Here is a 16,620-nt window from a genome sequence, read left to right as displayed (position 1 = left end):
ACAGAGAGACGAAATACGAAATATAGAGGCCGAATAAAATCAGGATTAATCTAAAAACAGTTTATTAAGATTCTTTTCTTAAGTTCTTTTAAGATTCTATTCAAGTTCTGTTGTGATTTTAGTTTTGTGAAGCAACTGCCAAAAATGATATAAAAATAAGACTTGAATAGAACCTCCACAGAACTTGCAAACATACTTTGAAATTTGATAAATTTTTCAAATTCCATGAAACAACCTGACCTCTAAGGGTGGGTTGTTATTATATCATTATAGGCTATTGTTCGACAGAACTGAAATAATAACAGAACTTGAAAAAGTCTTTTACAGAACTTAAAAATCATCTTTGAAGTTTGAAGAATTCTTCAAATTCTCTGAAAAAAACTCGTCCTTAATGGTTTTCCGATACGAATTTTAAATTTCCAACACTTATAACAACATATCATTTTAGTTAGGTATTAACCGTATTATTTTACAATTTCACGTTTAAACATTTGTGTGCCCAGACGTGAAAAAAATGCAAAAATTTCCACTTTTTTTACACGGAAACATGGTTTATTTTATTCGTGCACTCAAATCAATTCGCATTTCATATTGGAGTTTCGTTGTACAATAACGTATATTTCCACTGTAGGCTTACGTGGAAGTAATATTGTGAATAAATATGTCCTTTTGTAATAGGTCGAATGAATTACTGCGGTGTTTTCTGCAAAATTTATTATCATATGGATCTGAAGAAAATTCTCTATTCTATGTTACATTTTTATTGGTACATAAAATGAACGTAAACAATTTATGAGGGAATCTCAGCTCTTAAGAAAAAGACTTGTTTCATATAATTTGAACGATTCATCAATTTCAACGTTCATTTTCGGGTTCCGCGACAGTCCTATTCAAGTTCTGTTATTATATCATTATAGGCGAATTACTTGAGAAAGCTGAAATAATAACAGAACATGAAAAGAACTTCCATAGAACTTGAAAAAAATTGAAGAATCGTTCAAATTCTCAGTAACAACCAGTCCTTAGTTTTTTCCGTGACTTTTAATTTAGATTTTCGTCGCGGAATGTTACTATGCCAGAAATGTGAAACTTTTTTTATTCAATGTTGGTCCAAATTTAATTATGTAAAAACTGTTTATTTTCTAAAAATATGATGCAAGCTTTTTAAAAAACAACCAAAATGATCTTATACACCTAAAACCAAATACCTACCTTTCGATCCAAATAACTAATTGAAAATATATGCAAGTTCTACAGTTGTATTTAAATAACTAAACAAAGTAAATTAATATATTTTGCAAATTTAAAGGTATATCATTTTCCCATGTACTATTTATTTATTTATTTTGATAAGATACATTACATTATAAGAAAGGGAGCTTTCGACTCTCCAACAAGGAAGGTTTCCCGTTTTACAGTCAAATTAACATGTTTCAAATTATCATAAATGTACACAATTACAATTACATAACAGAATCATTACATAATACATAATAGTAACACAATTGCATAATAGTAACACTATCTTGTTGAATAATTTGACGAGAAAATTGAGTACGAAATACACTAATGGCGAATATAAGAAAATTAAAAAATGGATAAAAATTAAAAATTTGACAGAAAAGAGGTATGTAAAAGCGAAGATTACATTTTAAGTAATATTTCGGAATCAGTCCTGCCTAGATCTAATAACAATTTTGTTATTTTTAGACCAAAGGATGACAATTTTCACAGTATCAGCTGTGAAGAGATTTTATTATTTATTTCAGGACCGAGATATGAGAATAGTTTTTGATTAGCCGCTCTGTTGCTTGTTGGTACGGAAAGGTCATTTCATCCCTTCTGGTTTGATGTTTGTGTTCGGCTGTTTTCATTTTATTTTTATTTTTATGAACGTTGATTACTATTTTATAATACGTATAATACGTAACTATGATAAATCCAATCAAGGGAATGACAAAAACGCAATGTTCAAACTTTGGCGAAAATCCCCATTTACAAAAATGGCAAGGAGAAAATACAAATAATCTCATGCGAAAATAGAATTCTAAGAAAATAGACCTAGTAGGTTTCAAACAATTTTCTCTTTTGAACTATGTAATAACTTGAATGGGTTGACTTTGATAATAAGATAGTCTTCTAACCATTATAGAGGCAGCATCCCAAACGAAGTTGTTATTTTCCCGAGAGCAAATCTTGTTAGACAACTTACGATGCTCTCAGTTAGTCGTGGAACTTTAGCATTTCGGCAAGCTCTAACAAATTATCTTGTGAACTCAGCTATATTCTAATCAAAGTCATTACACGGATTATAACAATGTAGAGGAATACATCTCACGAACAGCTTAGGGTTGTATTCTAGATGACGTGCATCTACTTAGATATTTCGCTAATCAATCTTGTGGAATTATAATTTGTAGGAATGACGAAACGTAATAAAGATTAGCTTTTCGTACTCTTACTCGTAGGTATTGCCTAATGGATTTTGTCACATCTTCTTCCCTTGTCCATTGATTATATCGTATTTAATAAACAAAGTAGACCTTTTAAGATCTAGGTTTATTTTTAGATAAAGGTCACTTTGTTAAAAAAAATCAAGTCTTAAAATTGAACACTGAGAATATTTATATTTAACTCCATGTATTTTCAATCGTAAGGGAAGAGAAAATAGCAATCGTAAAATCATGCAATGTGCATTTTTTATGTAGTGTCTTCTGCGTGCAAAGTCGTCTCTTCTCCAAGCTTCAACTCTCATAATACTGTGTTTATCTGAAATGACCTGGCAGATTAGTATCTTTTTCGTATATATTTGTAAATAATTAGATATAGCCTTGGAAGTCATATTTGTACAGCGCCCTTGAGATGATTTTTCTCAAAAAACGGGGCAAAATTATTACTATTATTATTGTCCTATTCGGGTTGGGACAAATCGCACTGGAATTGTAATTTTGCATGTGAAACCATGTTGTGGAACCATACCCGAAGCTTAAAACATACACCCATCATCCATTGCATTGGTGTCAAACTGGGTAATGCGCACCCTTTCACTCACTCGCGCTATTACAAAAACTACTTGAGGGAGAAAAGTACCAAAGCAGGTACCAAATAAATAATTATGCGCGGTTCGGTAAGTCAATCGTTCGTTCATGAATGAAGAGTTTTTTTTTTAGTAAAATTAACTATGTTTTCATCATTATTTAACAAAAAAACACGTTAAAAATATGCAAGCCATAAGAATAATTTTGACATAAATTTAATGAATTAATGGAAAAAATTGCAACAAAATCGTGAGGTAATTGCTTCACCCCTCATGGCAACTGTTTTGTTTCATATCATATTATTGTAGCACAGTGCCATAGAGCATAGTACTTTGGTACCTAGCCTCCTCAATCAACTTTTGATCGAGTGAAAAGGCACACATTACCAATTGTGACACAAGTGCAGTGGATGCTGGATTTTTCGTAAGGAATGAATTACACATTTGAAAAAACGGTTTTAATCTGGCACGCCTAAAGAAGCGGCTTCCGTCTAGTGATGACCCTGCCACTCCTCTCACAACTCTGATATTACTTTCCCCAACTTTGCCTGTTGCAGTCCAATGCACGTCTTCCCTCTGGAACTGCTGCCAGTATTTTTTACGGAAGTCAGTATTATGGTATTCCGAATGTATGTCCATTACGTCCAAGCCACGTCATCTGCATCATTTTTAATGACGAGTAGTACGAGTTCAATTCTGATCATAGTGATATTTGTTGAATATTTCTTGGATAAATCCTTTGACGATCACCTATTTTGCTCTGGACTAACAGAAATAATATGCAATACATTTGCACCTCACAATGTTGCGAAAGAGTTTAGTTATGTCCACCTTTTCTTAATCCTTTTGGCATCTTGCTTTTCCCATTCGCGAAGGCTCGCGCCCATTAAAGCCGATAGCTCTCTGTAAGTAGCCAATTCATCTCACGTGTGAGTGGTCTCTGTTTCTCTTCACTTGCTTTACATATTACAAATAATTAAGTGTTTACTTATTTAAAAATTTTATTAAAATAAAATTAACGTGGCTTAACCACAGTTTGAAAATGGCCTTGAGAGCCGAAACAGCTGTAACAATAACAAAAACCAAAAAATACTTGCAGAACTTAATAATTATATTATTAAATTTGATTTTAATTAAATTTTTAAAAAATTAAATGGAGTTCTACGAATGAAACACAAAAACAATAAATAAGTGTTTACTGTCCGAATCGGAAGATTTCCCGTTTTAGGGCAATGTGCTAAAATACTACATCCAGCATAATCCAAATTAAGTGTAGAGATTGTGATAGTTTACTCAAGAATATCATTGACCTACTGTATTTTTATCATACGAATACTTTATTAAATTATTTAGTTAATGTTTAAATACGTTAAACGGTACCTACATAGATCCTCATAATTTATTTGGCCATTTCAGTTCCAATGTGGAGTGTTTTACATTATCCGAATAAGTTGGAATAAATGAAGGATTTTTATAGATACGATCTAATTGGATTAAATACAAAGAAAATATTATGATAGCTTATAATTCAACTAAGGATAAGAAGAATATTCGTACCTTCAACTCTTTGTATTGCCTTGTTTGAAGGGGAAAACTCGCAAAAGAATTTCCTAATTTCTTGCGATACAAACTTTAATAAGTTGGTCATAAAGTTGAGTCGTGACGTTTATATCTCTCATGATAAGCTGGCTTCAGTTGTACTAACAAAATGGTTGCCCTTAATTCACAGATGATGATAAGATTAAATTGGTGCTCTTTTTTAATGTGACATAAAACAATGAAATAATTATATCCAAAAGGGATAAGTTCACAGGATTTTGCTATCACAACTAAACCCATATTACTCGTACGCTGGTTTAAGGGGGTGACAGATTACGCTTTGAGTTCAAAGCCGTCGTTTTATAACTCCAAATTGCTTGCCATATAATCCCATACAGACCTGCCATACCTGAAAAAATGATGTGTTATAAGTGTGGTCGTGGCGAAGATATGCGCCGTTATTTGATAGCCAGGCTATATTTCAAAAATATACGACCCCCTCCACTACCATAGGCAGGTCAGAACAATTTACTTAACGCCCTAATTACTCGGCTGTCATCTGTCAAAGTGACAGATCACATACAAAGAAATGATATTCCGCGGCAGTTCCTCAATTGATCTGACCATCTCCTCTTCTAAGGAAGATTATAGCGTAGTGTGTCACCCCAACGTATAATACGTATATTCCACGCCCAAATTATGCGCGTATAATATAGGATAATGTGTCCAAGGCTTGAATGTCATCTAAAAACTATAAAAAAATTAACAGGGATTAATTCAACAAAATATCTTATTAGTGTAAATATGAATAATTAAAAAAGGGTCAACGGTATCAAACAGTATTTATTTATACGCCTAGAAAGGAATTATATAAAAGTGATAGAAGATGCAGTGTACATAGGAAAATATCACATAGAAAATGATCAAGTAGGTACAAAATAGATCTATGAATAAACAAATATAAAATTGCGATTACAAGTATAGTGAGAATATAATGAAAATAATAATAATAATAAAACTAAATATGAAAAAATATTAGTAAAACGTTGGTAGAATTAAAAAATAAAGTGACATACAATAATTATAAGCTGGAAAAACACTTCATACAAGACAAACAACTAAAACTACATAACCAACGCTAAAATAATTTGTAGGATTCAACAAAGTGCTGGGATAGATTACGCTTAGTTTTATAAAAATATCAATAGTACCCCCAAACCTGTTGCCTAGATGCCCTAGATCATGCATCTTATTGGTTAGTGAGTGTGTCCGATATTTGGTTATGTATGTATTGTAGAAGAATTTTACATTTTGTCTTATAACTAGTCGGTACATGAAATTTTATAGTGGTGACGATGGATGTCAATTAAGTATGTTTTTGGATTTGTGACGAATCTGGTTATGTTAATTTATATTGAATGGATGTTTTGTACGTGATGGGTTAACACAAGGTGTCCGGTAAACCTTTATTGATGGAAGACTTAAACTTCCTGGTTTATACTTCTGTGGTTTTTTTAAAGCTCTTATGCATAAAAAACGTGTTTTTATAATTTTTTCACCAAAGTTTCAGCTCCCATGGAGTTATTTAATAAATATTCTAAAATGGTTTCAGATGTGCTATTTATATTTTTAGAAACAAAGAGTATTACTGTTATTTTTGTTACGGAGCGGATACAGTTTATATATGGTTCCCGTGAGCACTTAGGCCTTAGGCCCATTGTGCTATCTCCCATTTTACTTTATTCCTTTAACAGTCACCCGGTACCTTTTATAAGTTCACCAGTGTTCTCATTGTGTATGTGGTTATGTCTTCTGGTTCCACAATATGTCTTCCCAGGTCTCATTCCTCCTATACAATCCTTTATGGTTCCCTAAAAGTCCCACGAGGGAAGAGGGCCACATCTCTCGTCTCCTCTCCTCCTTGAATTGCACCCAAGACACCTGATTAGAAATCCGCCGCATTTGTAAACTCACCTACCAACCAGTCTGTGTAAGATAAAATGGTGCACATTCAATAGTGGAAGTCTTAGCTTGTAAAGGAATTGCACCCAAGACGATCAGAAATCTGACGTGCATTTGCAGGTTGAACACTTTATACACTCAGCCACTGTGATGTTTTGAATATCCACAAAAATAAACGATAAATAATAAACGAACGTGCTCTAAAAATTTTTTTTTGTCTAGACTAGCAACATGGGATAGATTATAGGCCTTGAGTAAACAGATTCCCACGGGAAAGGGGAGATCGGGGGGCAGTCGAGTCTTGAACTTGGGTACGTCGACAGCTCCGAGAATTCAATACAAATCAGAAGTGTTGTGTGAGATTACAGTTAATTAGTGAATTCAGATGGTGTTAGAAAGCTTTGTTGGTTTTTGAATTAAAGTGAAAGATTATTGAACCGGTGTTTGTGTGAAGTGAAAGTGGTTCGACTCAGTGAGAATACAATTAATAATAATGACAATAATAATAATTGGATAATTTGTAGAGCGCCGTTTTGTGAAAAATCACCCCAGGGGCGCTAAGGGTTGGGCGATCGCGATTATAATATAAAATGTGTTAAATTAAACGTGATTTCGTAAATATGTAGTTCAAACTAAATTACTTGTTTTAAAAACATGAAAATAATAATAGTAATGATTGCGTTGTAAAATAGAGTGAACGTTAGCCTGGAGCACGGATGTATGAAAAAAATTTTTTTTTATGATTCAGAGTTCTAAGAGGGGGGGATTTGTGCCTTATGTTAAAATAAAAATACGTGGGATTTTTCATTTCATTTAATTAAGATCTTCTGCCTCCGCAGTGACCCCAAAAATTGAAAATTAGGGTAAAAAAGTTTATAAGGCGATACATTATGATTAATTTAGTGGTAAGTAGGTGTTAAATGATAAACAATATATATTAAGATGTTTATTAAGGCATCGCTCTAAAAAAAAAAATTGAAACATAATTATACATTTATTATTTAGGTTTAAAATCCTTTTTTAGTTTAAAATTTAGGTATTTTGTTCCGCGATTCCAGCCTGGCATCACCTAGCCGCGACTTTCTTGTACACTGAGAAATGGAAGCTTCTGTCGTAGTCTTTACAGCTCTTGAAATTTGAAACAAACTTGAAAAATTATATATTTATTATTGAGGTTTAAAATCCTTTTTAGTTTCAAATTTAGGCATTATGTTCCGCGATTCCAGCTTGGCATTTATGGCACCTAGTCGCGACTTTCTTGTGCACTGAGAAATGGAAGCTTCTGTCGTATTCTTTACAGCTCTTTCAACAGCTTGAGTATGGCAGGGAAGCCTTATAAACAATAGTTCGCTTTCGCCACCAGATTTCACGATATTCTGAATTTCCTGGTCCGATAAGTTTTTTAAAATCGGTGGTTCGGTTAAGTTTTCCTGCCAATTTATTAAATCAATATATGTAGAAGCATTGAAATCTATCAATGGCACTTGAAACATTCTAGGTGTTGGAGGTTGAGCAGTACTGCGTGCCTTTAGTATGCGGCGGGCTGCCAGCTCTCTAACATGTTTTTTATCATCTGTTATCATCGCAAGTAGAATCCCTTCAGGATGCGCAAAGTAGCCGTTTCTTTGGATAACAGGATCTATAATTTTTTTTAGAGTTTCTGGCAGGTATCTGGAGGCCTTTGATATTGAACAGATGACGCGTGCCATCTTTGCATGATGGTTTATTTTTAATTGAGAACCAAGACGGTGCGTAAACTTTGACCACAAAAGTAGCCAGAGTTTTCAAATTTTCAGATGGTTCTTCAGTAGATACATACAAACGTAGTATTCGGTTAGCACGCGTGATCCAACGGGCATGTGATAGTTTTCCTGGAGATTTATTGCCTAGGTCTTCTGGAAATTCACCTGAAATTACCGCCGAGACAATTTTATGCAAGTACTGTTGGTCTGAACTCAGATCTTTGGCCTTTTCTGGTAGCATTTGACCTTCGATGCGTTAAAATTTTTTAACAGGCAGCTTTTTACAGGTTTCCAGTGATTTTCCCAGTGGACCAATATAAGATTTAGGTCCCGAAGTACCCCCATCGAGATGAAGAAACAGATGTCTCAAAGGCAGTTCGTTCATGTGAAGCAAACAAATTATTAGCAGTCTTATAATTCCAGCATACTATCCAGTATTTACATTCGTACCATCGCAACCAATTGCCATAATTCTATCTTGGGAAACTTCTTTATGTAACAGAAACCCTGTTATCGCGGTTTCTATTCCTTTTGCTGTCCCAACATCAGGTACCACGTATCCCATGTAAATAGATCCCGGCTCTTGAATTAGTGAGATATGTTCCTCCACAACCATAGTCCTGTAGCATTTACCGCCCTTTTTAACAATATTCAAGGTTTTTTCTTTTTTTCCCGTCAAAGTATAAGGCCAAGAGCTCTGTAATTGTTGCATTTTCCGTTATTTTTTCTCTAGTTTTAGTTCTCTCTCTTCGTAACTTGTGCCGATCAATGACCTCAACATCAGACCCAATGTCGAACAAAACAGATGATGCTATTGCTGCTGCTGCTCTGTCAGACACTCCATACCTATCACATGTCTTCGATAACGTAGGAAAATTAAGCGTCGATTTTTTTATTTTCTTTTTAATAACGCCTTTGATCATGGAGCAATCAGATTTTTCTGTCTCTGATGATGTCGCTGAAGAAATACTAGCATTTAAATCAGCTAACGTTGAAGTGCTTAAGGATGTGTTTCGGCAATTCTCTCGTTCATAGTTCCTTTTTAGAGTTTTTTTAATGTTCTTTGTAGCAGTTACGTCGATTCCGCTGATTACCATTATCCGAGACGTTTTTTGATCGGTCAAAAAAGTTTGCTCTCGTTTAGGAACCTTTTTATCCTTAGGACAGATACATTGAGCGAATTCTTTGCACTTGCATGCTGAAATATCAAAAAGTATCTTACTTCTTTGCTGAAAACTATTTAACTCGTCCGGGGAGAGCCTCTTGATGGATTTGAGTAGATTTTTGCACTTTAGATGATATGCTTTCAACATTTGAATGATCCTTGTTCGCGTCACTGTAGGAATAGATGCCGTTTGCCATATATTTTCAATTCTCGACGTTACTATGTCTGCTATCTCGCCAAAAATTGGTTCTTTTGCAGTTTCTAATTGCAATTTCAGTTGATGTCTCGTCCACTCATAGTATTTCACTACATCTTCATAAGTAGGTAGAACGTTTTCTTTCATCTCACAAACATCACCAAATAGAGGACATTTGAATACACTCCGAGTTCTTTGCATGGTTGCAACGAAAGATTATCGAACGTATTTTTAACGATAAACGAGCGTGCGACTGATCCGAGCCACGAACGATAGAGCACTGACGACGCGCGACTCGAGACGCGACAAGTGCAAGCAAGCTCAGTATCACCTCCCGCGCTTCCTCTCTCCCCTTATTTAAATTATAAAACACAAATTCGAACTTCTTTTTATTTTGTGTCAAATCTATATTATACCAAGTAAACTTTCTTGATAAAAATAGGTAGGTATGTTTATTCAAAAATATAGTACATAAACATTACTTCAAATTAGAGTGTAAAACCGATTATTTTCATAAATTCGATGCCGTTGCGGAGGCAGTTACCCTAAACCAAATGGTATAATATTTTACATGGCTTAAATTAAACCTAAAAGGCACCAAATTTTGACTCTTACATTACCATCCAGTGAAAAAAAAGATTTCACTCCACCCTAGTGAACGTATTTAAAGGCAGGAAGTTTTTTAATCGGGCTAGGGAGGAATTGATTTGACGAGATGGCATTCTATCCACGGAGACCGAAATCCAGAGAATTAAACAAATCATAAAATCGGGTTCGAATCCCAACAGAGATTAGGGAGGTACAATTGTATTTACAGAATTATTAAATTACCCTTTTATAAGCGTAGGGAGGAGGTCGAAAATTAAAGTGATTTAGCTATATAGTGTAACCAGGTAAGCTTCACGCTGAGAATGAGAGGTGACTAACTGGGTGAGTTTTTATATTATTTATTAAATTCCAGAGGACCCCTTTTAAAAGACGGATACAACCGAGGTACAGGAACTAAGTTTACGACACCTGCCGCCCAAATAATGTTATCATTAAAAGGAATACCCTAGACGGATTGTCAATCAGCTGTGAGTGAGAGACAGGCCAATGACCTTTTCATATATAGGCCGAGAGGCGCGGTGTACAGTCAGTCAAAGGGGAAGTTTTGCTAGCGTATGACCTCCCGAATTGAAAGCGATCGGATGCAACCAGACGGAACAAAATGAAAACTTTTCTTCTGTTATTTGACTTTCTAATTTAATACTTTCATCTATTGTTTGACTTTCTAAGTTACGAATTGGGATGCACAAAAACAAATCTAGAGGCAAAAGAGGGAGTTGGTAATCTCCGAAATAAAAACTACCAACCGAACAACTTTTCTCAACAGGTACCTTTCGAGAGGTAGGCAGCCTCTTTAAATTAAATGCAAAAATCAAACCAATTATCCGTTTATACCTACCTGAGAGGATAGGTATTCAGTAGAAGTTACCCATACTTAATACACGAGGATGCTAGTAACCTCATAAAATAATTACTAGAACCAAATATTAAAATACAGACAGTCCTCATCCTAAATTTGGCATCTCGAGTAGACCTTACATATATCTCACATGATAATTGGCTGAATGGGTAGGCACACAACCTATCGCTAAAAAGCAGGCTAAATGTCGACAAGATTGTCGTGTGTTATCTATGTTATTGACCTAGAAAGGGATGTAAATCCCCAACGACGAGGGAGTTACAACGTTTTCTAGAGGTGGCACGTAACTTAGGACCTTACGTGTCACATTTTCGCGACTAGATTCGTGACAAGGGATGTCATGGCTTTCCCCTTCTACACTCAGTAAAGTAGATTTCCTGGAGGTGTTTGAGGTTGGGGCAATTCTGAAATTGGTGATGAGACCTGGTTTTCTTTATTCTGGCGTGACGGTTGCCGATTTGGAACAAGGGGAGACCCGGCCGGTTGTGATATCCAGACACGCAGATATCGATCGCCTTGCTCAAATTATCATCCATCGGTTTTGTTTGGTAAAGAGGAGGAGCCAATCTTAACTTGAAAAAAATTCATTTCCTTTCCTCTCCTTCCCCTCCCAAAATATATACATGGATGGCGCCGACAACTAACACCATAAATTTATCGTATGTATATCACATATATAAAATCTAACACTTTATTATATTCACATTACCCTACGATAGATAGAATCGCGTAGCTAGTGGGGGGGAGCAGGCGACTTAGAAGATAAGGTTTATAAAATGGCTTTAAAACACAGCGGTAATGGATTCAACTCACTCTATCTCAAAAGAACCAAGGGATACCACACATACATAGATAACTAGGTTTCTAAACCGAGAAACAAAAAACCAACACAACGTTCGGTGAAGCCTTTTTATACTGAACCGTCACGTGAAATGAGTACGTTCAAGGTCGTACGTCACGTAGACAAACTAGGATGTACACACTTGAAGGGGTGTGTAATAAAGAAAGACGGCAAGGAGGACCTTCCTACCCCGGATATATATAACCAAAGCCTTTATGGAAAAGTTACCTACGGGACTTAAGGAAAATTTATCGTAGAAAGAAGAGAAGGAAAAGTTTGAAGTAGAAAGGGCAGATCATTACACCACTTTCAGCTGCTTAACGCAATATTTGCATGTTGTATCCATCTTATGTTTGGCTTGTGGCTGCAATAGGTTACAATACTGTGGGTAACTTGAAGATTTTTGAAGAATAACTAAAACTCTAGATTTAGCACTTTTTATACTCCAGAAAAGCACTCACTTTCGTATTTCAATGCATTTCTACGAATATTATCAGCTGGTATAAGAATTGTAGGATAGAGGTGGATGTTTTTAGAAGAAAATATAAGATTAATAGGGAGCGAAATGACAAACGTCAGATTTGTGATGATTCTGTAATATGTTTTGATTGTCTGATGTTTTTTTTGTCTGATATGCAAAACAATGCGTTAAAACAGGACTTCACTACGCTTAGTCAAATACTAATTATTAATTAATTAAAATCCTGGTATGCGCCCGAGATACATTATAATGCTTGCTAAATGACGCAATTATTTCAAATAAATTGACCATGGATTAACAGAATCGAATGATTTATTTGGATGATAAATGGAATCACCATTATTAACTGCAGTTTTCAAGCATTAACATAAATGAATAATGCATTACATTACTTATTAATGCGCTAATTAATACTCTGTGGTAATCAATATATGAACATTAAATTTAATTAACGTAATTTTCCTTTTGTTCCAGGTAAGCTTTTCGACTCCTTTCGATTATTGGTAAGTCAATATAATTTTCTTTTGTATGTACGTACAGAAGGTATTTTGTTTTTGTGATTTATTTTTGGGGTACTATGCCGTGTTGCGCTACCTTCTTCTTTAGCCAACGTTTCGGACAGCATTACAGTGTCCATCATCAGGGCAGATGTAGTGTATTTATTTATATTGTTTTAGTTTATTGGAGAAACTAAAACAATATAAATAAATACAGTTTATTGGGGAAACTAAAACAATATAAATAAATACATTACATCTGCCCTGTATACATATTTTTTATAAATATTTACATTTTACATATTTCTACGAACCAGTAAAGTCTCCATATAAAATTCACATTTAAAATTGAATTTAAAGATGTCATTTTAGATGTGTATTTTAAGATGTATTTTTATTTGTTTAAATATAAACAAATGGTTATTATTTATATTTAAATTGAAGTCAGGATTATTTCGGTGCAGAAATTCTGGGACTAACTACCACTTGTATTCCTCTTTGCTCAGAATACTAATGGAGGGAAACAATTATACCAAGTCATAGGAAATTTATCTATAAACAAATATCAAATGTTGTTAATGTAGCAAATCAGATATGCACAATAAATAATAATATATTTTTTTACCATAATGCAATGTTATTTTTTATTTAATTTTAAAAGTAATAAAAAAATAATTATATTTTTTTTTTTAGGATTGTAACTTCCTTCCCAAAGACTGGTGGCAACTGCGCTACCGACCTTGCCAGATGCCGATCGGGTAGAACCGACATTTTTTTTTTTTTTTCTAACTTTATTTATTTTCATTTCTTTACATATATTATACATAATAATAGACAGTAAATAATAACATAATGTATATTACCAAATTGTATACACAAGAAATGAAAACCCACTAAGGCACTGCCTGAGTGTGGGTAATATAAAACCATTACTATATTTCAAGTACCTAAGTATAATACATATAAGTAGAAAGAGTTTTTTTTTGTTTATAGTTATTATAAAAGTTTCTTACATAAACTGCTGTAATGTCATCCGATTTCAGATTTACACAAACATTGATAAAATGCATTGTCATCGACAACGAGTCTATCTGCCGGGTTTCAGCTCGATCGGATATCGAGAAGTAGGTTAATTTCCGCATCCCAGATTCGCTTTCATTCACGAGCAAAAACAAAAGAAAAATTCAAGTAGCCCTGTCTAAATTAATCTCTTTCTTTTCAAATCTATTTTGAACGCATTTTCTGAGACAACGCACACATATTTAAATTTAAAAACAAAAATTTATGAAATTTTTGCCACCAATTTAGAAAATTATTAAGTACTTAGAATTGAGTTAAAAAATTCGTTCTCGGAAATTTTTTGTGGAAATACAACTTTGTTACATCCATTGGAATTTATTTCATCATATAATTTTGTTTATAAATATTTTAAAAGTTAAATTAACTTTTAATCATAAAAAGTCGATAAGTTAACGATGTTCAGAAGGTAGACAAAGTTTTAATGATTTATCGATAAAAAAATTGTAGAAATAGCTTCCTGCTACTATATTGTAAAAAGCAAAGGCAATTTCGAATAAATTGTAACTGAAGAGCCTGTCACAATGAGGACTGACTTCCATTTTATTATGAATTTTCTTGATGGTGTTGAATTTGTTTGCCCGTTTGACGTTTGATGTGAAAAATTGCTGACAATTAGGCCATCTCGAAAATAACTCTTCAGACAAAAATAGCGGCCGCTTTATTTTATTCAAATTGTTTCAGATTCAGTTGTAGAACAGCTTAATGTTTGAAAATTTGGTTACTAGGCAAATTAATGACGAATTTTATTATTTATTTGAGTCCCGGCGTTGCCCTTGATTTACGTAGAGTAGACAGTAATTTAAATCAAAAGTAGACAGTAATTTAAGGGTTCATAATATCAACAACAAGTATCAAACATCTGTTTTAAGGGGTGGGAAAAGGGGATGGGGTGGTTTATAGAATTTTCGTGTTGACTGTAACTTTTCTGTTAGTCTTGAAGGCCGGAAGAAATCTCACAATAAATCTATAGATTTGTAAAGAATTAAATCCACGCCGCCCACCACAGACAATCTTATTTACATAAATAGAAGATAGATTTAATTATTTACAATCAACGTCCTTATGATCTATTAAATGATTTTTAAATATCTATTAAATGGATTTAGTGAATGATATAGAGAAAAAAGTCAAAGCGTGACTCACTTTTGAAGATCTACTGCAAAATACTATGTAAACACATGGAGAAAAATTAATTTTGCTAATTTATTAGGGACCTCTTTAATTATTGCCTATTCCGGTTAAAACCGGAATGCAGGCCTTGAATTAACGGAATTCCTCATACATTCAACAAATAAAGAATACATTATAATGATGTTTTTTATATTTAATTATTGTGATGTAATAAGTTGATTATTTAAGCGATAGATAGCGCTAGTCATAAAGCTTACTTCAGAGTCCAGCAGATGTCGCTAGAATGTAACAGATGCTTGTGAGGTTATAGTGACAGGGAACAAGCTTCTCAAACCAGAGAATTACCAACCCTCGGGTAATGAACAGTGTAGCTAATTCCAGACCTATTATTTAACGTAAATAAACAACATTATAAGTAGAACCTTTTACTTTTTAATGAATAGTTCCCAACTCTTAAATCTGCAAAGTAAGACAGATATAACAATTATCTTCTTGGGTAATTTCTTCTAAACTTAATAAACGTCAGTGCGTAATTCTGGCAATGTAATATTGGAAAGTGATATTCACGCTTTGTAATTTTGTCTTGTAACCGTCCGTTAAGAAAGGTAACTCTGTATGAAGGATTGCTCGTTTCCGGAAAGACCCGATGCTTTATTGTGTTCTATATAGACTCCAGACCAGATTACAATTTTTGTACGAGGACAACAATTTATGCGGTTGTGGTTATTATATTTATAAAAATGTTATAATAATTCGCTAGAAGCAAGAAATTCGAAGAAATCAAGTAAAAATAGTATAAATCATTAGACTGAACATTTTACACGACTTCTTCTTCTTTTTTCGTATGGTGGGGGGGTCAGAGGGGAACATCTAGGTCTGCGAGCCAGTCTAGGGCCTAATCTCGCCAGGGAATGAATGGAGCGAGCATTTGTTGACCACATATTCGGTGGTCTGCACCGCACCACATTCACACATCACCACCATTAAGGCACCATCTGTGCATCATGTGGGCACAGTGGCTATGGGAGCACCTTAACCTATTGATGGCGGAGCAGGTTTTGCGAGGCAATGAGAACTCAGGCTGTCTCTCGGTGGGATTCTGTATGAGATGGGCATTTCCCACGTTGGCCGTTTGCCACTTAAGTTTCCACCTATCTTCTGGGGTGAGAGGTAATCGGAGGAGCATCTCTTCTTCCACCCAGAAGGGCTTTCGGGACTTCAAGCGGCATGCCGGGTGGGAGACGTCATCTTCATGCAAAGGTATTGCGCTTTTTTGCAGCTCCTTGTATTCCCTCAGTGTTAATCACTTGATGTTGAGCAATTTCTCACCTGATGTTTGGCCGGGTTATGTTTGCAAGTACGAGGAGCCAAGAGAGAGGAGTAGATTTTAAAGTCCCGCTGATTGTTTGCATTTACACGACTTCTTGTTAGATAAAAAATTATATAATATTTGCATTAGGAATGTAGCACCAAGAGCAGCA

Source organism: Hesperophylax consimilis, chromosome 21, assembly GCF_061612785.1.
Source record: "Hesperophylax consimilis isolate HC1 chromosome 21, BYU_Hcon_1.0, whole genome shotgun sequence".
NCBI classification, from domain to species: domain Eukaryota; kingdom Metazoa; phylum Arthropoda; class Insecta; order Trichoptera; family Limnephilidae; genus Hesperophylax; species Hesperophylax consimilis.
This window is presented reverse-complemented; position numbering follows the sequence as displayed.